The 25421-nt window shown below is 40.2% G+C and overlaps 1 long non-coding RNA gene across 1 annotated transcript in view; it reads right to left on the reverse strand.

Moving 5' to 3' along the window:
* LOC104626531 overlaps positions 1–25100 on the reverse strand; it is a 30618-nt gene extending 5518 nt beyond the window's left edge. Inside the window, exons 1-2 of the long non-coding RNA XR_738089.1 lie at positions 24969–25100; positions 22157–22272 (exon numbers count right to left, since the gene is read on the reverse strand). This is a non-coding gene — a long non-coding RNA (uncharacterized LOC104626531). The remainder of the gene's footprint in view (positions 1–22156; positions 22273–24968) is intronic.
* Positions 25101–25421: the final 321 nt, after the last annotated feature.

A 25421-nucleotide genomic window follows, 5' to 3' on the forward strand; every position in this document is an offset into this window, starting at 1 on the left:
ATTAATCAATACATTTGGTTCAATACACGTTCTATTAAATTATACTTTCTAATCAAGATTTTCTGCTTCTCTTCCCTTCTTTTTATTCCAACTTCTTACCCTGTACCATACTTTTCAAACTGTCTGCAGCTAACAAGAGGATGTTGGATTTTCCAGAAGCGAAGGGGACAAAAGAAAGGCTGGTGGAAAAGGCAAGACGAGCAAAATCTTAAGCGTGGTGGTAATGACAAATCAAAACTGCAGTTTTACAGTGTCAACATGGTTCCCAGAACTTTGGCCTGATGCTTCTTTACTTAACTGGTTGTCATGATGTAAGATGTTACTTTCATGATGTAAGACCACTCACGCAGAAAGCTCTGCCTTGGGAACTGCTGAAATACTGCATCATGTGGAAAGGAGTGCGGAGGAGGAGGGAAGGGGGGCATTAAGCCATTAAGCGGTAACACCAAAAACAAATAAATGAAACTTATTCAGACATAACTGTAAGAAAAGTCTCAGTAAATGCTGATTTTTATACCCTTTCTTCAAACTTGTACTGCTTCAGTACTGCAGCCCAGAGTTTCTTGTCAAAGCCCCATTATATTGTGGCAGGGTTCTTTCCTGGTAAACTGTAATATGATTATACCCAAGACAAAATTTATGAGATATTTAGATTTGTGAGATACTAAGGTTAAATACATACTGTAAATTAAGATGTAAAAAGATATGTAGTCTACATTTTAGGAGTGATTTTAAACATTTGGATAGAAGACGTCTCCAGCAATCTGAGTGATGTACATAGTTACAGTATATGACTTTTCCACACCTGTGTTAGGTTTGGTGGAATGTGGTTATTCTTCATAAGCAGAGAATAGGAAATAAAATGTCAAAATGATAAACATGTATATTGCAGACGTTTGCCACTGTCTTACAGATGAAAAACACTGCACTGATGTCCCTCGTTTACAGTCAGTTTCTCTTTTTCTTGTCTCTATATAATCACTGTGAACCTGCAGAGAAACTGTTGCATTTTCTTTTGACATTTAACACCATCTTACTCAGCTCACAATAGCATCTTATAATACTTTCTAGATGACACTGTGTCATCTAGAAATATATATATTTTCTTTAATGGTGAAATAGCATAATAAAAGATAAGAACAAGAATTTGTTGAAGACAGAAAAGACCCATTAGGACGTTTTCTCCACCCATCTTGCCAGTGTTGGATTATTGCCTATAGTGTAATTTCAAGTGTTTTGCCCAGTCCAATTTTAATTAGAGCTTCCAATGCTCCTCTTGGGAGACTATTTCACAGCTTCACAGACCTCAGGGTTAGGATTTTTTTCCCTGATGTTCATCTCAGGAGAGGAAGAGGCTCAGCCAGCCCCAAATCACACATGAAACCAAATCTGCATAGTCAGGAGCTGGTTTCAGTAGTATATCTGGGCCATTTCAAAGCAGTAAACTTACTTTCAATGTCCCAAAACATTAAGGTCCTGGCTCCACTGCTGCTGGGAGCAGTTAAGAAGATTCTGTTACATGGTATTCTCAGGCTATACCGGTAAAAATGTGATATAGGTGGGATTTGTGTTCCCACAGCAAGGGTAACCACTCCACCTCCACCAAATGAGTTAACTGAAGGTTAGGGACATATCTAGGTCCATTCTGTGCTATAATCCTTAATTGCACTGACAGAGCATCTATGAACACTCAGATTGTAAACACTTCTGTATTTCTCACATAGGCTGAAATAGAAAAAGAGCAAATTCAGTTGAAACTCATCAACAGAGGATGTGCCATAGATTGCTTTTCCTCCCAGGCTCCTCCCTTCCTTTCATAAAACACAAACCTCAATAAATTGACTTAAATTGTAATATTTGAAATCTTGGAACTAACAAATGCTTCTGATATGTTTCATCCCAGGAATTACAATGTTTCTGATGCAAAAATGAATATATATTCAGATTTTAATGGTCAGACTTATCCTGAGTGAATGAGGGAGCTGGAAAGGAGATGATGCCTAATAGTTTTTCATAGGTGAGAAGTAGGAAGCCAAATGGAGATTTTGGAGTTCTGGACAGAACAGAAAAATTCCAGGCAAGGTGTCCCTGCCACCAGCATCTCCAGTACTGCAGTGCAGCTGGCAGAGCAGGAGGAGTATTAATGATTTTTTTAAATGCACTAAAGTAGGCATGGAGTTTCATCCAGGCCAATTTTGATCACCAGCATAGACCTAACAAAATACAGTCTCTGAAACTTGAGATTCTCAAGGAAATAAGTATTTGATCTGAACTAAAACAGAGTTTCCACAACAAAGAAGGGGCCAAATCCCAAGAGAATTTGTGTTCCCATAAATACCACTTATGTGTCCATAAATACCACTTATGTGTGGTGAGTTGATGTTTACCAGCCTTTGAGAATCAGGTCTGCTCTCAGACACGATGGCCAATTAAATGGTCATCTTAGGTCATGATTGACCACTGTTGACAATGACAATTTAGGAAAATCTACACTGAATTGCAGTTATTCACATAAACTAGTTCACCTAAGCTATGTGATATGATTTGATATTATATTAATGTCTCTGAAATGGCATGACTGCTAACCAGATCATATTCCTTATCATATTTATATAAAACTCCCAGTTTTCTGGTTCTTCTACTCAAGCATTTCTAGCTGGGCCAGAGAAAATCAACCGATAAAAAAATCTCAAATTGGATAGCATGTTCTCAGGGATGCAAACTGAAAATTAAAACCAAACCCAGAAAAAAACAAACCCCGACACCTATTTTTCTTCAGAGACTTCCAGTAAGGCACTAGTAAAATGTCAATGATTCCTTTTTGGATTCATTATTATATGTGAGTACATATATCACAGATTTGTTGTATGGAAAAGAATGACATATAATCCTAGGTACAGCAAATAAGACTTTCATCACTGTCACCAGAAGAGAAGAGACACAAACACAGGTGTCTGTTCACCATCCTTGCACCCTCCTCATTACGGGCATTGGCAGGGGGCTCCTGGTGAAGCCTCTGACATAAATCAGAGTAGCTCCAAGGCTGTGTTAACCTATGGTGCCAGGCAATAGCCTTCTATAAGTCTCCCTTGCCCTGTTTGGCATTTATTGAAATGCAATGGAACTTACAACAACCTCTTCCATTTCAGGCAAGGTGTGCCTGGCTGCACAGGCAAGGTGCATGTATTACCCCCATAAATGATAAGATGATGGGGATGGTGAGAGAGGGCAATGGTTAGGACATGCTCACAGCAATTCATTGAAACTGGGAAACCTCCTGTTCTTTTATGCTGCAAAGGGGCTGTACTGTTAATCAGGATCCAGGTCTAAATCTTGTTTGTAGAAAAACAAGGCTTTTGTAATACTGCAAATGTTTGAAATTAATACACTAGCATCCTTCCCCAATAAGAAAATTGTGCATTAAGTGGGAATAAAAGCTTAAACAAAAAAGGCAAAAGGAGGCACTTCTGAGAAATATATCAAAAGTCTTATTACTTTAGAATATGGTTATGATTACCCTGGTATAAATTAAGAGAAACTCCTCTGAAATCAAGGGAGTTTCAAGATAGGAACAAGTAAGAACAGAGCCAGGCCTGCAGGGTTTAAAACAAAGTGAATATTGCTCATGTACTGATTGATTCTTGTATACCTTCTGCAGAGGCCACAGCCAGAAGTCTCTTCACTGTGTCAGACAGCCAGGCAAAGAGCAAGCAGAACCCAAATCTGAACAAATCCAGGTTTATCTGCAGCTATTGTACAACAGAGTAACAAGGGACAACAAGCTTTGATAGGCAATACTGCCTAATAAGATATTCAGGGATTAAATCAGTGCTTTACAGACACGTATGTTCACGGGCTAGTTGTTGCTCTAATTTTTTTTCTTTGTTATGTTTGATTTATCATGCTGATGCTTTCTAAACTACAACATCTATACACAAGTTTAAGTTTGACTCCCTCCCATTTTACATCCATGACCAGCACTCCTCCTTCATGCTCTGATTTTAGATATCTTAAAGACAAATAGATCTCTGAGAGAGAGAGAGGTAAAAAAACTCAAACAACAAAATCCAAAACCCTTGTCTGACAATACGTGTTCATCTTACGTGAATATAAATTTGCCTACCTGGGAGTGAGGAACTGGCTCCTGGAACAGGAGCTACGCTATGTACAGATTCCTTTATAGGTCAAACCCAATTAAACAAACTACTATTAAATATTTAACAGCTCAGTGCAGTAATTAGTGACAAATAATGGAAGCTTAAATTGATAATTGCACAGAAATGTCCTGTTGGAAACATTACACGTTTCTTGCTCTTCCTGTTTCTCTCGCTGAATCCTGACACGTCTTTTCAGGGATTAAAATGAAACATTATTCTGGATTTTACACACATCTATTCAGTCAGCAATGAAGTTTTCTATGAGTTGTGAAAAGGGACCTTCCAAGTGGATCTTCTTCTCAAATTTCCTTTTTTTATTTTTAAAGTCTGGATCACGATTGATTTCAAATCTTAAACCAACTGACATGTCCAGAATTTAAACGTCTGTCCATAAGATTCAAAAGGTCATCCACTTAAAATGGGGAAGCACACAGAGCTGTGATTTATATGCCAAGGGCAACCCTTAAAACAATGCTCCTTTCCAGTTTTCCACAGCTGCATGTACAAGAATTCCTTTGAACAAAATTACAAATGAAACGGCAGGTTTCTTGATACAGCCTGAAAGAAAAGCGCCGTAACTTGTCTGCACTCCTATTACACCGACAGACGCATCCCACGCTTGTATCGATCGCCGAGCCCACCTCCCTACCTCGTGACACAGCGCTGGGCATTGTGCTCATCAGGTGGCAAAGGGACAGCCCGGAATCCGCATTCCCCACACACTGCCAGCCGGCGCACGGGGCCTTGTACAACAGCCTTCAGCACGCTGGAGGTTATGGATCAGCCCGAGATTAACTTGAAGAGACTAACACCATTTTTACTCAGCTAAAATCAAACCCAGACCAGTTTTAAAATCGCCAAATCTGGCTTTTGTACATGGAAATCCTAGTTGGTAGTTATCCAGCTAGTAAGTGAACATACACCCAGTTAAGGGAACACATAAGTGGACTGGTGTGTATTTTGGATCGCAAAATCAGGAATACAGGTGAAAACATGTCCCATCCTCCATGGTATGTCAATTTTAAAATAGGTAGGAAAGAAAAGGAAAAACTCTATGGAGTTCTGCTAGCTCTCCCCCTCTTCTAAATGCTGACAGTCAGCCCCAAACTCTGTTGCACATTGGTGCATCTTTTTCCTTCAAGACAGTTTGCAAGGAAAGCCAGATTGAGCAGATTTGATGGTAACAGCCAAAGATTTCTGAGCTGATAAGCAGAGGCCCCCATGGTTTTCGCTCTCTGGCTTCCTTCACAGCTGGTAACTGTGCCAGCCCACCTTGGACGTCTTATAGTCCTTATTCCTACAGCTCTTCAAACAAGGAATAGTGGGAACTGCGACAGTGCTTATGTGGCAGGCTTGGAGGCTTGGTGTGTGTGAATTACAAATCTACTTGTCGGAAAACAAAATAAGGACAATTTTTATCTCTTCATATCTGGTAACTAGTTAGACAGTCAAGAACCTTATGTTGAAACGTTGTGTTATTAGAGCAACCTTATTTGAGTCCCCTCCTTTTCAGTCCAAGAAACTCCAGGTTGTCAAGGTGACTTTTAGAGAGACCAGAATGCTACTGTGCCCTTTAAAACAAAGTCACTTTTTCTCTAAATTTTGTAAGGACACACACTGTAAATCAACAAATACGGAGTTTACCAACATGTGGTACCAGGACAATAAAATTTTATGCTTGTCATTGTGGTTGTTGGTTGTAAAATGCAGAAGTCTGGATTCTCTATTGTATTCTGTTTTGTTGTCATTTGCATTTGTGTAGAAGAAGTGTGAAATGTGACCACAGCTAAATGAGAGGAATTTTACTCGCACTTTCTCCTGTTTTCAGAACCTACAAAAGGGGTAAGACAGTGACTCCTACATTTTAATACTTCCCCCTACTCCTCCAAACAAAAAGTACTACACAAAGAAGCATCCTTTTATGCCGTTTTCTTTCCTCCCCACAAGGGCGGAAGTATTGTCCTTACCAAATGTCATTCTTTGAGGTTGGTCATTCTGGTTCCTGTCACACAGCTGGCCAGTGACACGTTGCAAGTCAGACACGTCGTTAGATCCTGCCTTGACCCTGCACTGACAGTTGAAGAAATGCCCCCCCTCACCTCTGGGTTTGGCTTGTGATGCCGTGGTACTCCTGTCTCCCGGGCTGTCTCGGGCTAGGGGATCCAGCCTCCTGCAGCTGCCGCGTTCACCCTGTTAGGACCGGGTTTTAGCGTGGCAATCTTTGCGAAAAGAATCACGTTTAGGAGGAAGATAACTGGAGACAACACTTAGGACTCATTTGCTGTCTGAGTTTAGTGCCAAAGTGTCTGAAATACAGAACTTTAATTCCTTTACAAAAAGATGTGCTGTAGCTATGGTGAGGCTAATCTATAACCCTCGCAGTCTTATATAATTTGCTACTCCATGTTTATTTTAATTCATTACAATAAAACCCACCTAATTAAAATAACTCTTTAAAGTGAAGTATTAGATTGATCCCAGGGGGGAAAAAAAAAAGAAAAGCAGAATCTTCGCTATCGGAGGGCGATTCATCATATCGCAGTGCACACTTATATAAATTCAAAGGTAAGCTATGAACAAGTACCACAAGCAATAGTGCCATGCATAAAGGGGCAGGCAACAGGAGGCCTGCTTTCTAATCAGTCCTCAAAGGAACCTGCCACATAGAAGTGGCACTTACTCTAATTTAAAGCTCTCACAGTTACTTTACCTTGGCAAAATCTATAAACTAATAACTTTAGTAAACAGACTGGCACTCCAAACAGAAAAACAAAACCAACACAACGGTTCAGGCCCACAGAGGAAGCAGCTTTCCCAGAAAGGTACTGTCTTCAACGATGAGATAAAACATTTGTTTGGGGGCTACTTTTACGGTCCCTGATGTTCAGTAACTGTTTTGTACCGTACCATTAGCATCAGCAAGACCTGTGCTGTCACTTCACTCTGGTCTACAGTCTATCACCCCTGCAAATCTTTTCAGCATCTTAAGGCATTTTACACACCTGTGTATTTGTGTTCTGGTCAGCTCCACCAGAGAAATACTTCTGGATTTGAAAGCGCCTACTCTGGGGATATGGCTTTCCCTTAAAATGTCATTAAATTGTCAGGGAAATGCGCTTTCAGAGTGTCAGTTTAAAAACATATTTTATATTTGCAATTAAAGCTCACATTCTTTCTCATCTCTATTATTTTTACTTCTCAATAACTGTTAGAAATTACAAAAATTATGCTGTTCTCCATTTACATATATGAAGAAAAAAAAGAAAATCAGAAAGCAGTAAGGGATAAGCAGAAAATCTCTGTAATACAAGCAGCACAATATTGGAAATTTTTTTTGTTATATCCTAAACTACACCACTTTGTAGAAAGTTTCTTTTCAAATCAAAGCAATACTACAGTAAAACAACTGCAGGCAAAATTTCTAAGACACAATGCATTTTGTGTCAGAACGCTCATCACTTCAGGCTGACCTGTCAAACTATCTTGGGGAACACGGTAAAAAGGCAAATCTGCAAGTTGGTAAGAAACTTTTGAATGATAAAAAGTGTGCGTTGCTCACAAACCACAGAACGCTGTGCAGTGTTAACCGAGCTGTACTGACGCTTACAGCAGATGTCCAACCCTTCCTACTGCTTATAGGCACACCTGCTTGGGCTGTGCTCCTAAGACCACTGAGAGGGAGCCAACATTTTGAAGTTCTAACAGAAGAAACCAAATAAATAAAAAAATTGTGCTCAGATGAGCGATGTGGAAGAGAGATCAGAATTTAGTACTATACACAGATACCTGCTATCAGAAATAGAGCTATGTCGTAAATTCAATACAGGTGAAGTCAGCAAGCTGACATTTTGGAACCTTGATAGGCAATTTCTGGCACCTACATTTTCAGGAGATTCTCAGCACTTCACAGAATCTGATCCCTGCACTCAACCCACTTCCTTAGGGGACCCAGTATGATCTCAAGGTCTTCAGGCATCAGGTATTAACATTTTGGCCACAGGGCTTTTCCAGAAACGAACACAATTGTCAAGACAGTCTACAGAACTCACCAGAGAATCATTTCTAAGGGTTTTTGAAATCACCACTTTTCATAGATACATTTCTCTATTAATTTCTGCACAACAGTCTGACATCTGCAGAGACTTATTATTCTCTGCTAAATTGTGTACATTTTCAGACTAATTCCTATACAGCCACTGTATATTTTTGTAAATCCACCCAGCCTAAACATCCAAATCTTGGGCCACCACAGTCCTCAGTGCACATTAAAGCATTCATAAGGCTGCCCGAACTTATGACAGATCATAATAGCCCCCAGGGGATTGTTATATCAATTAAAACTCCCTGGAATTCATCGGAGTCTGAGACACGCCTGTGAGGACCAAAAGGGAGTGATATAGAACCAGCTAGCAAAATAAACAGAAATTGCTGTGTACTGAGGGAATCCTTGGCTGTCTGACCAAGGTACCTTTTATACTGGCAGGGGATGCAAATTGGAGCCCGAGGATCTGCACTTCCATTTTCAAAGCACTTTGCAAACATCAACCACTTCACCTTCACACCATCGCTGCAAGGGAAGTAAATATGTACAGTTCCAGCATCCTCTGTTTTCTGGAGGTGCAAAGAAGCTACAGGGCATTTTTACAGGCACGGTCTGTGTTCATGCACAAAAGGGAGGTTTTGACAACCTCTTCCTTCGTGGGCAAATGAGTTTCCCAAGGCCACCGAGGGAATTCGCAGAACAGGGATTACTGGAGAGATCCTGCTATCCAGCCTGGTGCTAAGTCCACCCTGCCTCCCCTGCAACACACTGAAGCAACTTGCTGAATTCCAGCTGTACGTTGCTTTGCTGTAGAGGACAGATTACTGCATGTCATCCTCTATAATCTCTCCTGTAAGAGGGATTCTACACACTTCCCGGGGACCCCCCTCCCCGCCTTCTGCTTCCCCCCACAAATGGTGCCAAGGTTAGAGACAAGTTGTTTTCTCAAGGCTGAGATTAAAAATGGCTCTGTGTTTTGCTAAGCATTCCTCTGAAGCATGGGCAGCGCGTGCGTGTGTGTCTGAAAACGACCCCAATGAAAGGAAGGAATGAGAGATGCTAAACAATGCTGCACAAACTTGCAGACTGTTCGGCTACAGGCCAGAAAATGAATCCAATTTTTCATTCTGTCATTATAAATATTTCAGTGCAAATGGTACTGATTTTCTGCAACTGTGGTTAAGCAAAGGGCCTCTGAGTGAATATTTAAGAAAAAAAAAAGAAAAAGGAAGGGAAAAAAAGAATGAGAAAGAAGAGGGAGGGGGGAAATTAAGGTTAGCAACCAATTAATTTCAAACTTGCGCTGTAAAAGATTCTGGGAGAAATTCTACAGTGATGCAGCATGTGACTTAAAGAAGGAAGAAAAAAAACATTTACTCTGCTCTTCTTCTGACAGTTTCTCATAAAATATCTGCAGTCCATCTATCTTTTAGTACTCCAGGCTCCTCTGGAGAGCAGAAAATAGTAGTTTAAAGCTCACTTCAGTGCCAGTCTGCGGGAGATTGCTTTCCACAGGACCCCTGCTGATGGAGGCCTAGGGGAAGAGGCCCAGGAGTTATTCAATCAGTCCAAGGCTCTGGGGCGGCCGGAGCTCCTTTGAGGGCTGATTATAAAGCTGCCCTCCTGTTGCCTGCCTCCGAACAGAACGAAATGAGCAGCCTCTTGCTGAGCAGATTCTGCAAGAAGGAATTTCACCTGTCACGGAGTTTGTCAGAATTTCAGGATTTATCTTGGTGCAAAATTAATAAAATACCAACTAGGATTTCAGCCTGACTACTCAGCTGTGTCATCTCGAAGTGATCTTTCACCTAAGAAAACCTGGACACAGAGCTACTGAAGTCATTCTTGCCCTACTTTTGCTCGGGAGCTTCAGCAGAATGCTATGACTGAATAACAAAACGATTAGAGGTGGATTTCCTGACAATTACACCCAACGTCAAGTGCTGGGTGGGTGCTACCGTCCTAACGCGTGACCTTCCACCTTACTTCTGTGGTTCCTAAATCTCCCTGGAGCAAGCTAGGAATCTGAAATAGAAAAAGATCATCTCTGCAGTTTATAACCTAGCAGGTCCCTTATGGCAGCACATCTGTTAAGTTCATACACTGGTATTCCAGGTCTGGATTTGATTTATCAGTTTTAGAGGAGTACAAACAACAGACTACATAAGATTACATTCAGTGAAACACTGCAAATTAATACTGCTGTGACAGTCAAGCACATGGTCTTTTAACCATATTCTGAGTCTAACATTGCAGTAAGGTGCCAGGTTGATAAAGCATCATTGCAAACCTCTGCGAACTGAGTTCAGTTCTTTCAAAGCTAGACAGTCTCACTGGTCTTCTGACAGCGCCTTACAGCAATAATAATAATAAAAAATCTTCGTACACTACCTACTTAAGTAAGATTGTGTTAGCTTATAGCACTTGGTCACATGAATTTCAAGTCTCAGCAATTAACTTGCAGCCTGCAAAAGAGCTTTTCAGCTAAAAGAGGAGATCAACTTGTAGAAAATAAAACAGTTGTCAGCTAAGCCAGATGATAAGTAAATAAATATTATTTAATTTACAATGCCGTTGGTTCAGATCTTGACACAGAGAAACAGGGATCCACTGTACCAAGAAACAGCAAAATATGCCTGGGAACACAGATTCATTTGCCATTAATAGCTCTTACCCTACATAGTGGCAATTTCTGTGCACTGTTCAAAGCTGTTTACTGTTTGAAGTAACAAATCTACCTTTCTATTTCCTTGTCAGCATTTTCTAACGAGAGCTTAAACCAAATGGTAACATATCCCTTTCCTACCTCCTCGTCCTTTAAATGACAATTCAACATTAATACACATCATAAAGCCACCTTTACCAGGCAGTAGTAGTCTGACAGTTTTAACACCAAGAGATCTCACAGTAAAGAGAGAGAGAGAAAGCAAGCAAGTGAATGCACAGATGGTGGGAGGGGACACAGGGTGCTCTCAGCAGGCTACAGTAGAGATGCATTAACTCCACAGAGGGATAAGGGCTTCCCACCAGTACAGTCATGAATTATAACTGAGCATGGGAGTGAGTTCTTAGTGCCTGTCTCACAGCAAATATACTGTTCCATTTTCTTGCACAATCACCTTTCACCTTCACAAATGCAAAGTAAAGCAAAATGCACCACTAATATTTAATAGTATCACAGGTTCTTTATATTACAGAGCACACATCTATACACACAAAGTATGGGGGGAAGCAGAGTATTCACTGACACAGAGTATCCCCAAGCAGATTTACACATCCATGATCAGTGCCTGTGTCTAGCGATTCCACTGCAAAATGAGGCTATAACAATACAGATAAACAACTAAAGCTGCATGTAGAGATGTGTGTAACTCAGCAGTATTTATTCATGAGAAGTGAATCATCTCTTTCTCTCTTCCCTTGTTAACAGGGTGGAGGACACTCAATTTCAGCTTTGAACACAAAGGAAGTTCAACTTCAAAAAAAATCATGAGCGCCTGCAAAAATCCACTCTTTTTCCACCCAAAATCGTATTTCAGCCTCAGTTTGATCAAAGCATGGTGAACATGACCCCAATAACAGGTAGCAAAGTTAAACCTAAAAGCTGTTCCTCCTGGTTGGGGTTTTGTAATGAACAGCTCCAGTTGTGTAGCCATCTGCATCTGAGTCTTTTTGACTTATGTTTGGAATGAAGCAATCTAATGATGCTCTTTAAAAAAAAAAAAAAAGAAAAAAAGAAAGAAAGAAAAAGAAAAAAAAAGAAGTGTCACCACTTTTGAGCCAAGATTGCTGTTTACTGGAGTTTCCTGGATGTGTCTCTTTATGAATCACTGACCACACCTTGTTTTCACAAACTATCTGCACCTCCTCCCTAGGGGAATTCATTCCCTCCCAACTTTCCTCCTACTCAATCAACCTATCAATGGAGAAAACGTGTTATTTTAGGCAGATGAAAATTTGACCAATTTTAAAGGATTCATTTACCATGCCTTTCACTGTCGTTTAAATACTCAGTGTTCCTGTTCTAAATGACAGCACCGTAAGCACTGCTTTTAAGCACTATTCATCTTGCCTACCACATCTCTGCCTTTCACACAGAAAGCTGCTCTCCCTCCAACAATGGAGCCTTACTCCTTTATAGCTTGAGGGCAGAGACTGTTACTAGCTGTAGACTTGCTGCCAATATCACAATAAAGGATACAAATGTGAATTTCTCTTAAAATATGGGTTTAGCTCTGGAGGTACCTTGCTTTAGAAAACTCTGTGATGAGCAAACAATTTATCTTTCTCCAAAATGCACAGCAGCCACCCAGTTGAACCAGCTTTTCCAAATGCTCTAACGTGTCAATGCAATCAGGATGCTTGTGAATTTTATACTTTTCTCCACTTTGGGTCTCTAATCGATATTTTAGCTTCCTTCACACTCAATATACTCAATCTTGGTTTGGCAGTGTGTCTTCTGGAACATTAAAAAAACAAAGAACACACATCCCCCCTCTTTCCAAATCCCTGGAGCTTGAGGAGATGCAGGGCTACCGAGCTAAGCTCTGTGATGGAAGAAGGTAGGATTCAGACTACAGATCTTAAGAGGTGGCAGGTTTGCTGCTACTGAGCCCCTCTACCTATGCTTTGGTACACCGAAACCATGGAGGGGTAAGGATGCTGGGGTATATGGGGGCCACAGCAACCTTCTGCCAGTGCTGTGGAGGGCAGACCTTGAGCGGCAAACTTTCAGTGATAACATTGTGCCATCACTCATTGGGAAACTGCAGGACCAGTGGAGAGTGGAGCCAGGAATGAGGAGCTTATTCATGGGGATGGAGTGAGGGGGGGCAGCAGCAGGGTGGGGGGAAGGGAGGCAGATTTGCAGAACTGGCCACGAAGCTCCTCAGTACACCATAGCTGGATGCTTCATAAAGTCACACTGATGGCAGTCCCGGAGATGGCCATCTGTTGTCAGCTCTGGGCCAGATGAAAGAGAATATAATGGCAGCTACTGGTAGCTAACAGCAGGGCAGTTGTAGGAAGGAATGCATCCTAGAATGAAGAAGTCGTCCTTCCTGTTTAGCACAGAAAATCAGTCATCGATATCAACTACATTAGCAAGAAATTAATGGATGGACAATTAAGAGAACTGAACTGATCTACCAGGGAAATTACTCAAATGCAAACAGAGTGCTTATTTCTTCTGCTTACTCCAGGTGTATGAGCCAACTGATCTGACTAATGGCAAGGTGTAGGCTGAAATGTTCAGGGCACAGATGATAAAACCTCATTTTCTGCAAAGGGCAGAATTCCATTTCTAATGATTATTTGTGTGTCAGGGAATACACTTACTGCTTTCCCTGCTCTCAGCCTACAACAGGACTCCCTGACGTTCACAGAGGTTTCTACAAGGACTGAGATTAGAAATTGGCCTTTATGTAATAACCGAACTTCCCTTTATTATTACCATGATTTATTTTTACAAGTGCCTTATTATTATCAGCATCACTTAGCAGAAAACTGTTTGCCTTCCCAAGCACTATTATTTCTATCTTGTTTCTTTCTTCACCCCATAACCTGCTTTCTACTTCTCTTCTACTCCTTTGCCTTTCGTTTCCTTCTTCTTCTGCCTTTCTGTGCATTTTCCTTTCTGCAGCAACTTCTGATTTGCTTCTTTAGGCTGAAATCTCACACACCTCACTGCTCCATTTGCTAAAACAATCAGAAATCATGATGTTAATGTTGACATGTAACATCACTGATATATTTCAGAGTCAACACTTAAAAAGACAAAGGAAAAGTGGAGCTTAGCTTCTCATTGCCATGGTTCCATGCTGCTTTCAGACTGGAGACAACAAACTTCATTTAACATGAAGTTAAACAGTCTTTGCAGTCACAAGGATCACGAACTGTACTATATTACCCGATTCTGCAGAATCTATTTAATGTTCACCATACAAGGCAATAAGGAGAACAGATCCAAAGTATGGGTTAATCTTTTTTGTTGCTACTGATTTTTTTGAGACACCTATATTTTACAAAAACAATCCAGGCATGTAAGAGCATAAACAGGAAGCAGTAGGCAGAATAGGGATATATATTCAAGCACATACACATTTGGGTATGACTGTCTCCCCCTTGAAAGAGAAGGAATATACATTTTTGCTTATTTTTGTATGGGTACTTTGTGGGTGTAGCTCAGTACTTATTTTGGACAGTATATTTAGCTTCCAATCCTTTGCCATTTTACTATTCCTTAAGTTTGAATTTCTTTTCAATATTAAATTGGTTTATTTAAAGACAATATTCATCACTTAACTGCTACACTGTCAATTAATTCTGTAATTTCATTGATAATATCACTCAAAGCATCTGAAAAAACAAGCCTATAATTGTGATTCAATTGCTCCAGAAATTTAAGGGATGTTCTTGCAGGGAATGTGTAAGAGATGTTGTGAACACATTGTTTCCTGCTTATTTACAGGAAAAAGTGTGTAAAGTTTCACAGGCTGACAGTTGCATGTAGTTACAAGTATATGGAGTATGTGGAGACAAGTAAGAACCATTAATACTCAGCCTTTCTTTGTCAAGCACGATTTAGTGAAATCAAAATGGTCCCTGAAAACTCTGGCACTTTGGGCTTGGTGGGCCTTGCAATCTTCTATAAATATTCATGAACAAACGAAGTACCCACAAGGAGTGTTTACATTTGAACAGGCCAATCAAAGGTGGGTGAACTCACAAGCTCCAAACCTGGACACTTCTTATTTAGAAAAGAATTACCACATGAAAACCTAATATGGCCATAACACCCCTCAATCCCCAGGAGGAAAGGGGCACTGGAAGGGAATTCAAAGTATTTTTTTTGGTATTTAAACTTTGTTTGACATTGAAGCAAAAGACTTGTAGGGGAAACACTTTGAAGGTATGTCCTTAAAGAGCTAATGCACGAGTGTTTCTACCACACTATTCTTGGTTGCCTTTTGGGAAAATTTGCAAAGAAAATAATTCTTCCTTCTAGGGAAAGAAGTCTCAAGTCTCAGGAACACAGGACTGAATTTTTTAAATCTTGGAAGACATGGAAAAATACTCAATGCACATACTGGTGCACACCAATATCCATGTATCTATCTGAAACAGAAAGCACAGTAAGGGTTGCGGAAAAAAAGCACTCGAACTAGTAATATTTCCAATGCATGCAGCTCTACCTAGTTCCCTCAAAACATAAGCATTAATTACAATCCTAGTATCTCTGGCACACGTATTGTTATCATCACCCTCACTCACAAGATGGAGAGCATGCATGGTTAAGTGGAGCAAGTTAGTACCAGACCTAGCAACTGCATCCAGCTCTCCTAGGCATTTGCTCTGACAAAAGCAAGCCGATTGCTTGCTAAGGACTACGGCCAACATTACTGAATGTGGTGCCTGTATTTAGGCATCAAAAGTGTTTTGCTGAAGCCTTAAACGAGGCTATGGCTGCTCAGCACCTATGCTTTTATCAAGGTTCCTAACTTCAGGCATTTATGACCTGATTTCCTGATGTACTCAGCACCAACATCTTGCACTGGCCTTAACTGCAGCTGGAGGTGCTCAGCACCCTCTCAGAAATAGGCCATTGAGTTTGAAAATGTTGGCCTAAAGCTTTGATTGTTAATTGGATTTCAGGTAGGCTTCTTTTTAAGAAGAGCTGACAAAGTTATTCCCTGCTGGCTCCTGGCCTTTGGGGCCTAGAAAGCCAGCATCTATGTTCCACTCCTCACCCTAAGAGTTTGGGGACCTAGAAATGCCAGAGCTAATCTCTAATTTCAGTTAAAAAAAATGTTTTGAGGCCTTTTCTTTGTGAAGAAAGCATCCTTGAAAATCTAACTTCACCTGCAGGTTTGAAAGTTTTGTCTCTGTTTTCGTGTAAGGAGCATAAATTATTCACGGTCTCCCCTGCTGTCATGGAATGCTTTTCACTGGGACCTACACGCTACACAGACTCAACTGCTGTGGGGCCCTTGGCAAAACAATCCTATATGGAGGTAGTGGTGCCACCGCTGTGATGGCTGATGCTGTTTCCACACTAACCTCTTTCCCAGCTGGCCCCCAGAAGGCCTCTGCCACAAGGAGACAACCCAAGCCCAGGTTAAGTACCAGTTTTCTCTGGTAGCTGACCCCCAAATGAGAGAATATAGTGTTTGAATCCCAGCTCCGCTACTGTCTCCACAAAAGGTCTCAGTCAAGTCTTCTAGTTCCTGAAATAGCCTAGAGCTTGCTTAGTTCTGCTCCAGCTCAGGTCAAGGGTATTTTAAAGGCTGTTTTAAAATGTTGAGATCTTTGGGAGCATTTTACAATGCAGAGGTCTTTGGAAAGTTTAACCCTTAAAGAAATGAGGAAGAAACTGGAAGATTAGTTTCAACAGTGCTAACATGTTTTGGAACATGCTTTGGAACATGAAAATGTTAAAACTGGACATCCAGAAAGGGACGCACATAAAACTTCTACATAAAACTTCTGGAGACTCTTCTATGCTGCCTCTGCCCTGCTCTGCTTCAGCTGCTTGCACTGGGAGCTGAGAATGTCCTCCTGCTGTTTTAAGCAACATGAGTAACATCTGCTATGAGCGCTTCGTTCTTTCTTTCATCCTTTCCCTGGGGAAGGAACTGTGTATTTTGTTTTGGAAGAGCTCTGTTGTTGTGGGTTGGGAGTTTGGGGAAGGTTTAGAAATCTACATGCAGGTACATGATTATATGAGAGAAGGGAGCCTTTGGCACCTCTCAGTGTGCCCTACTCTTAGAAGCCTAAGCTGAGGACATTCATGGTAATACTTAACTGCTGTGGAAGTCTGTCCCACGCTCCCAGGCCAGCCTGTGAGAAAGATCTAGCTCCCGTGCAAACAAGCTTCAGCTCTTTAATAAAAACACTCACAAAGCAGGGCTGTCAACTACTGTGTTGCTACCAAATGGGAAGAACTTCTTGGTAATCTCTGAGATGTGCTGGACCCAGTCCATCAAGAATATTAAGGACTGAGTCTTAGAGCACAACTGCACAAACATGTAGGAAGGCAATATAGAAAGCAAGAGAGCAGGTTAAATATGCTCCTGGTCTCCTTTGCTACTGAGGAACAGTTCTGCAGCTCTCTGTATTAGCTGGAACGTCCTACAGACTCATGGCTTCATGCCCAGGTATTCTGCGCTGATGGAGTCCAGACGGGAAGCAGCAAGGGCGTGAATCGCTGAGGCCAGGTCCCTTTTGAACAGGATGGAAAGCAACTGCTGATCCAATTATTTCTTGCCCTATTTTTCATGTCTGTAAAGTGGGGACACTAAACTACCCCAGGGGCAACTAATTATTAGTCACAAAATGTTAAGTAAATGCTCTAATTCACCAAAAAGAGATATAATTTTTGTACTGGGCAAAATGGTCCTGAGAGGCCATGTAATCTTGGCTAATATCACATTCAGCACTAACTATCATCACTGATAAAACACTGATAAAATCTGTACAATTACTCAGCAACTCTACCTGACATTGGTACCTCTCTGACCCAGCAACATCGAAAAAAAATCTAAAATTAATCCATCCACTCTGGGTAACACCCCACAAGAGTGTCTCATTCCTTCCCACAAACACCACAATGTGTTGTGTTGGCTATGGAAGTAACACTAGGACTAGGAATAGGAAGGGAATTCCTACTCCTCACCAGGGACAAGGGAAGCATAAACACCCGTTCAAACACCTAAGCCTAAGTCCAAAGACTAAGGCAAAAGAAACAAGCACTGTAAATAGCATGAGGACATGAAAGGGAAGTTTTAATAGGCACAAATTACTTTATCATAATTTAATGAAAATTCAATATTAAGTTAAATTAGCAATAAGTTTCTTTGCTTCCTTATTAATTAAAAGTTCAGTATTCTGGATGATGCATGGAGAAGACTGTTTTAGTTATATCCACCCTGCATAGAGAACTGTATGGTCATAATCCAGGTATTCAGTCAGAAGAGTTTCAACTTCTGGGAGACATCTAGGCACCCTTTAAATACACCTACCTTGCAGCTTCATTATCTGATACCTAGATGTGATATATTTCTGATTTTAAAGAATGTTACAAGCTTATTTCTGAAAAGCCCTTATTATATTAAGCATGCCTTATTAAAAGCTTTCCATTCTAAACAATAAATGGTTTTAGGGACATACTTTTTCAAGTCCCATTTCAGAAGCATAAATACACCACATAGCCTTTTGAACATCTAAGTAGGAAAATTCACAACTCGGAACACTCTTAAAATGCACACTTCTAACTGTTACAGAAGGTTTCCATTGCCATCTTTCTATGGAGGTAGTATCTCCAAAAATGTAAAGCCGGTTCAATAGCTATGGAGCACAAAGCCACTTAAAGGAAGTGTCAAAGGTGGGAGAAGGGCGAGCTATGGAGATCTTAAAACAAAGAGCAATTTCCTGTAAAATCTCATTATTTCAACTTAAAGGTTGAGTAATACATTGCAGGTTTGATTTTCAGGACTGGTCATTTACTCTCAGTTCTCACCAGAATGTGGTCCTATGGGATTGTCTTATATTCCTAACAAGGGTTTGGAGTGAAATGATGGAAACCTCTAAAGAGAGTCCTACTTGTTTTTTGCATTGGCAAGATTGGTAATGAGGGGATAGTAACTTCCTGAAGGTCAGATTAATGTAGTATGTGGGGATTCTTATATTCCTATAGCCTATTCTTCCCAGAACAGGGGTCAGAAAATGCTAAGAATCGCACTGGGTCAAATACCAAGTTAAGCGTCATTATAATGCATTTATTTTCTATATCCCTGAATTAATTCTCTTTAATTATCAGCTGTACTGTATGTGTGGATAGGGCTTCTATGTTATTGTGTTCTGTTATTGTGTGCTCTACCTTGTTCATCTTCTTACTCTGCCCTACGGCCATGAAGTGCTGTCCGTGGCTTCTAATCTGAGATGATTAGCATCTCTCATGCATGGGAGATGCACTTTAGATGCATGTTTAAATTAAAAGCAAGGAACCATTCCTGATAAAGGGAATAAATACACTGTTAACGTTGCAAGCCCCAACACAAACCACAGTAATGTGAAAGGATAGAGAAACACAACCTGGAGGCTAGTTGCCAAAGATTCCACAGCTTCAGCTGGTAGATAGCTAAACAAAGCGATACCTCCTAAAAAAGGTTTTAAATGAGAGTGGGCTCGAGATCAATGCATTTTCAGCAAAAGCGGACTCCAAAGGTCAGTACCTACTGTTCTGCCTAAGTGCTTTGCTGCCCTTTCACCAGCCTGGGTAGACAACTGGAGGTAAGAGCAGAAAGCCCAACAAAGAAATGCAAATGGCATGATGGTATTGCATTTTTTTAAAACATAATGCATTCTCTCAACTGGGGTGGGGCTACCCAAGTTAATTAAAATAATAAACATAATGAATTAAGGAATAAGAAGATGAATACATGTTTCCTTTTTGCAAGTGTAGATAAGCCAGAGAAAGGCCGTCTCTAAGGGTATGGAGATGTGGTCTATTAAGACCTTTCTGCACCATGGAACAACCAATACACCCATTGTCACCTATCCAATGTAGAGCATAGTTTTTCTCTCTGTAGTAACATCCTTTTGTGCCCTTCACTAGAAAACCAGGTATCTCAGCTATGCTGAAGTCTCAATGAACTAGTCTTAGATACAGGGAGCAAAATTTTGCCCTCAGTCTTGGGCAGGAATGAATTTTGAGTGGAAAACCACGTGCTTTTATTACAATAAAAAAGCTGAAGGCAGCTGCTTGGGACTCCCATGTATTTTGAAATGAGAGCATGTTTTATGGAGGACAGACTAGTAAGAAGGTAATGGTAAATGTCACAACTACACCTGGATCTCTGTATATTTTGCATCTTTAGAATCCAGTTACCTATTCTGTCTTTTTAAAAACCAGCTTGAATTCTGCTGTTAAAATCATTTCTATGCTCTTGTTCCTGTTTCTTTCTTTTCGTAATTGTCTTTTGCATACCTGCACCTTCTCTCTTGCTGAGGTTTTTTTTTTCCTTTTGGTCCTTCTTCTCTAACAATCTCTTTCCAGAAACTGCTCATGTCCCTAACTTCTCTCTACTTCAGTGATGAAACCGAATTTGTGAAAATCAGTAAGCCAAAAATATTTAAATATTTTTCCTCATAAAGCAGTTTCACCTTATTGGAAACACTTTGCAAAAAACCCCAACAAGTATTTTGACCAAAAAAAGCAAAGAAAATGATTCCACAGAAACCATGCTGTGAAAGAAACACATACAACAAAATTAGTTTCCGACCTTTCCTCATTTCACTCAGTTTCTCTTTTATTTTTCCCACAAGTCCAATAACTTTCTACACAACCCAGACCATTTTCTGTCTTCAAAACTCAATCTTGCCTCTTCTGTCCATCACTGTGTATGACTGTCTTTTTCCCTAAATGTCCAATTTTTTTTTTTTTTTCCCTTTTCCTTGTCCTCCTCTCCCACTTTGGGTCAGAGCTTGCATGCAATACCTGGTACGGACGGTAAATGAAACAGATTTGGATCTATAAAAAGTAGGAGAGAGCTACAGCATAGGCACCTTGGAGTGTTACAGGTATGGTACTGCAGGTACTACAAGAGGTCCCATGCCCTAGGGGTTCACCACGAAAGAGGTTAGGGAAGGCTATCAGAAAGGCTTTATTCCATATTCTTTTCATGCAGAAAGAAATTAGGAAAGAGAAAATACAGTGCAATCAATATAAATACCAATCTCTCATACAATCAATTAATGCATGGTTTAAATGCTCTGATTTCTTTTTTTTCCGAAGAAATATTTCATATTGTCCTTCCGACCATTAATATCAAGTTTTCAGCATGTAAAACTTTCAGTAAGTGAAATACTAAATGGGCATATGTGTGCACATGCCTCACTAGCCTTTTGCCTCTGTTGTTGAGAAGAAATCCAGCTCTGGTCCAAAGCAGTATTAATTGTGGACACCTTAGTCAAAGGACTTAGGAGATTGGGGCCCATGCTATAAAAAATAACCAAAAACCCTTAAATGCTGAAAAATCCTTTCATTCCAAATAAAAATCACATGTTGGACAGTGTAGGTACGCCTTGCTGTACAAACACTTCTCCTTGTTCCATCCTGATAGACCATCAGAGACCCTGAGAATTTTTCCTCTGTCAACCCATCTTAATATTTCAATATAAACTAAAGTAATTTAGTAACACCACATCAGGAATAACACACCACCACTTCTTACTGCAAGACAAGCAGTGCAGAATGCTAATATGTAGTAAATAATCCCTTCATCCAATATTGTTTTCAGATCTTGTTCAACATTTATTTCTTCCTCACTGCCCTTTTTGTTTACCATTACTAAATAGTATCATTACAAGTCTGACAACAGCACACAAGAAGACTGTGTACCATTCATGTGACCCTATTTTTTCTCCCCCACCATTTACGGGAAATGGCCAGCAGGTAAACCAAGATAAATTCTGTCTACTTCCCCCATACCTACACTCCCAGTTCAGTGCTTAGCTTTTCACATTTAGAGACAAAAGAATACACTTGTCTAGACCGTGCTTTTGCCAAGAAAGATTGCACCAGATGATCCTTGAGGTCCCTTCCAACCTGGTATTCTATGGCTTTTTTTTTTCATTTCACTGCTTGAGTAAATGTTTTATGGATAGCAAATAGAAAATAGGATGCCCATTTCTCTCTCCTCAAGAATATCTTGAGCTGCCACAACCTACAGAGCAAGAATCCAAAGGTGGCTCCCAAAATTCAGGTCTATACCACGTGGCTTTCTGCCAGCACCTTTTTGAAGCAGCATGGGTTGCATCACCTGCAATTTCTCTTGACCTTCTCTCATTGCCATCTTGGTGATGACCAAATATCAGAGACGGTCATGGCAACTAAAGCTTTGAACTCAGCTATCACATACATAATGCTGTTATAACCCCCAGGTAACAAGTGTGGTACCTGCAGCTCTGTTTGGAAGAAGAACTTCTGTGGACACTGCGTGCAGTCATAGATCTTGTCCTCTTGTCCATGGGCTGAGAAAATATGCTGCTGCAACTTGTTTGCTTGGACAAACACTGGAATATTAGACAAACAAACTTTTCAGTATTTCATATTGCAAGTGAAGAGGTTTTTTACAAACAATTTCCCATGAACACTCAGCAATTCCAAGAGGTAAAATTAGGCTGGCACACTGATTTCACATTACACTGTTGCTATAATGGGTACCAACAAACACTATTAATCTACAAAGTGTGATCCTTCTTCTAAAATGAATGAATTGAAACAGATGCTTGGTTTAAAAAAAAAAACAAAACAAAGGGAAAAAAAGACCCTAACAGGACAACCAATGAAGATTCTGAATTTAAAGAATTTAAAAATGCCATTTTCTCTTCAGAATTATTTCTGCATGCTTACTGCACTTTGATTGAACACACAGAAAACTTATTACCTAGCAACCAACAGGTTTGAAAAGCATAGATGCGAGAGACCTGTTTACTCTGTGTGCCTGAAGTTAAAGCTAACAAACAGCTCTGTATTTAAATGTGTTAATGCTAAAAATTATATCCCACAGCTACACTGGGGCAAAGTCTATAAATGTGAAACAGAACTGCAGGTAAATTCTCTTTGGATACTTTAAGATCAACTCTGCCTACACACTGAATGCAAGGGTTTCAATAATATAAACATGTTCAATTTTAATGACTACAAAACAAGGCCCTAAGACTGTGTAACAGTTTACCTAGGAGACATACTATTAATAATTAAATTGTATATGCCAGAGGCAGTGTTTGGGTTGGCAGCACTGACTTCTGATGGATGCCTTGTGCACTGTGACCTAAAAAAGTTTGCATCTACAATATTAATCTGTATAGGCAGGGAAAGGATTTATTAAAGATGCTGGCATTTGACTTTGACTCCACTCCTAATCATTAAAATTATTCTAATTGCAAGGCAACAAAAACCATCAGAATATTGTTCTTCTGAGTCATACATTTTAATCACGTTTCTCATTACCCTGAAAAAAAAAGATCAGATTCCATTTTCCATATAAAACTTATATTGGTGATTTTTACTTCTTGTTAATATTCTAGCAAGACATGCTGAAATAATTTAATGGCATATTGCTAATAAAACACCATTGTTTATGACTAATGCTCGGTGTCTATTTACCCCATCAGCAAAAAGGAAAAAGTGTTTCACGCAGATTGGAGTCGACTTATCTCCATACTCTTTTAGCATATTTTACAAAGTTACTGGCTCAAACATTAAAGGATTAGTTTTATCAGGGATTTTGCTCACACGGAGAATCGTCAGTGGGTACTCCTTACATATGTAAGTTTTCATATTGTGTTTACAACTCCCTTAAACTTGGAAATCAAAGATCCATGGCATTACAGTAAAAAAAGATCACCTCATAATGTGTACACAAAGACATGAGAAAAAATTAGTAGAATCAGTAATAAAACTAAAAAAACCCAAAACCCAAAAAGGCCAAACTGAAAGAATTATTGAACACATATACCTAACAGGCAAACTGTTTACGGCCCTACTATCCATGCTTACACGTTACTATGACAAGCTGTGCAGTGAGGATAACTATGTATTTTTTTAATTTTATAACGCACAGAAATGTGTGAAACCTGAACACAGTGAGGTAATAATCACCACCAGCCACTGTATCTGAGAGATGAAAAATTCAACTTTAATTTTCCTCTGTAGCACACACTTAGGTTTTATTGGGAGGGGAGCTGCCAAACGAAGAGGAGCAAAATGAAGGTATTAAAGGGTCTATTTGCCTATCAATGAAAATCCTTCACTCCCATTAATGGAGAACAGAAACCTTGAATGGCTTCCAGAATTAGCATGCCATTGATGCGAGAATACCCAAAGTGTGTTTTGTCATGTTTGCGATTATCTTTGATTTTTATCCTGTAAAGCAAAATTGGGCATGTACGCTACATATTAACACTTACGTTTTAGGTTATCATTTTATGAAATGTTCTATTAAGAAGTCCTTAAAAAAACTCACAACAACTCTGTAGGCATCCTTTTAATGTGTTTTCATTTCCAACAACAGCATTTTTCTGTTCCTCATTATGGCCCAAACATTGCAGTGCTTAGCCCTACTGGGTCAAGTTATTTTCTCACTTGGGTTTTACTACTGAATAACACCACTGACTTGGGAAGGATTATTCCACGCTTGGACTTGTGTCAGAGGAGAGCAAAACTTCACTTGTGGCAAAACAGCATGGTTTGCTTTCTAAAGCACATTACAAGGGTGTTTCTTCTCACCACAAGCCAACAAACACATGCAAGTGGGCTTTCTTACCCCATCAGAGGAGAATGTTGCTGCACAGGCTATGCCTAGCAGCCCTTGCCCACAGGGACAAGTTCTGCTCCGAGTTGTATCATTTTAGATGAAACATCTGGAGCTTTAAAGCACAAATTTATGGGCAGTTTTAACCTTGGCAAGTTCGGAACATGAAGGTGATGAACGTGGTACCGTGGAAGGTAACAGACTATCACTTCTGTAATTACAAGAAACTCAAACTTCCAGTACAAGAGCTTGAAATGCAGTTCTTACACATGGATGCCTGAACTTCCAAGAAGCTCAGCTTTCTAAACGATTTATAATCAACATTACTAATGAGCACAAATTTAATGTTCCCTCCTAAAACTGACCTAAAGCCAGCACGTGACACAGTTGTAAGTGGAGTTCTGCACACACAAGCTAAGGGGACCACTGGGACAATCAGTGATTGCCTCCTACCTGTAAAGCACACCGGACATTTGAAGGTGCCCCCCATGCCTTCAAAGCTGTGCTCTATCAGGTGGCACTGAAGTTTGGCAGGAGAGTCGAATGTCTGATTGCAGAGTTTGCATTCGTGGTTCAGGCCTTCATCTGCGGGACAAATCAAAGGACAAGTGAAATTCACCACAGCCCTTACCAAAGAGCAAGTCCGACACAATCCATGAACCGAAGACACTTCTCCTTTTCCTAAGCTCAGGAAACTGGATGTCCCTCAGCACCTACAGCTGCTAAAGCGTTCTCTTACCTGGTAGGTTTCAGAATGTACAAAGCTTAACTGCGCATTATAAGCACAGATTTTCCACACAGATTTTCTGCGTTACACTTCATAATGATGAGTGAGACCAGAAACATCATCTCTTAGCAGAGTCACCCGATCACAACTGAGTACATTTGCAAAACAGCGCATGAGGA

This window comes from Phaethon lepturus, unplaced genomic scaffold, assembly GCF_000687285.1.
Source record: "Phaethon lepturus isolate BGI_N335 unplaced genomic scaffold, ASM68728v1 scaffold19399, whole genome shotgun sequence".
NCBI lineage: Eukaryota > Metazoa > Chordata > Aves > Phaethontiformes > Phaethontidae > Phaethon > Phaethon lepturus.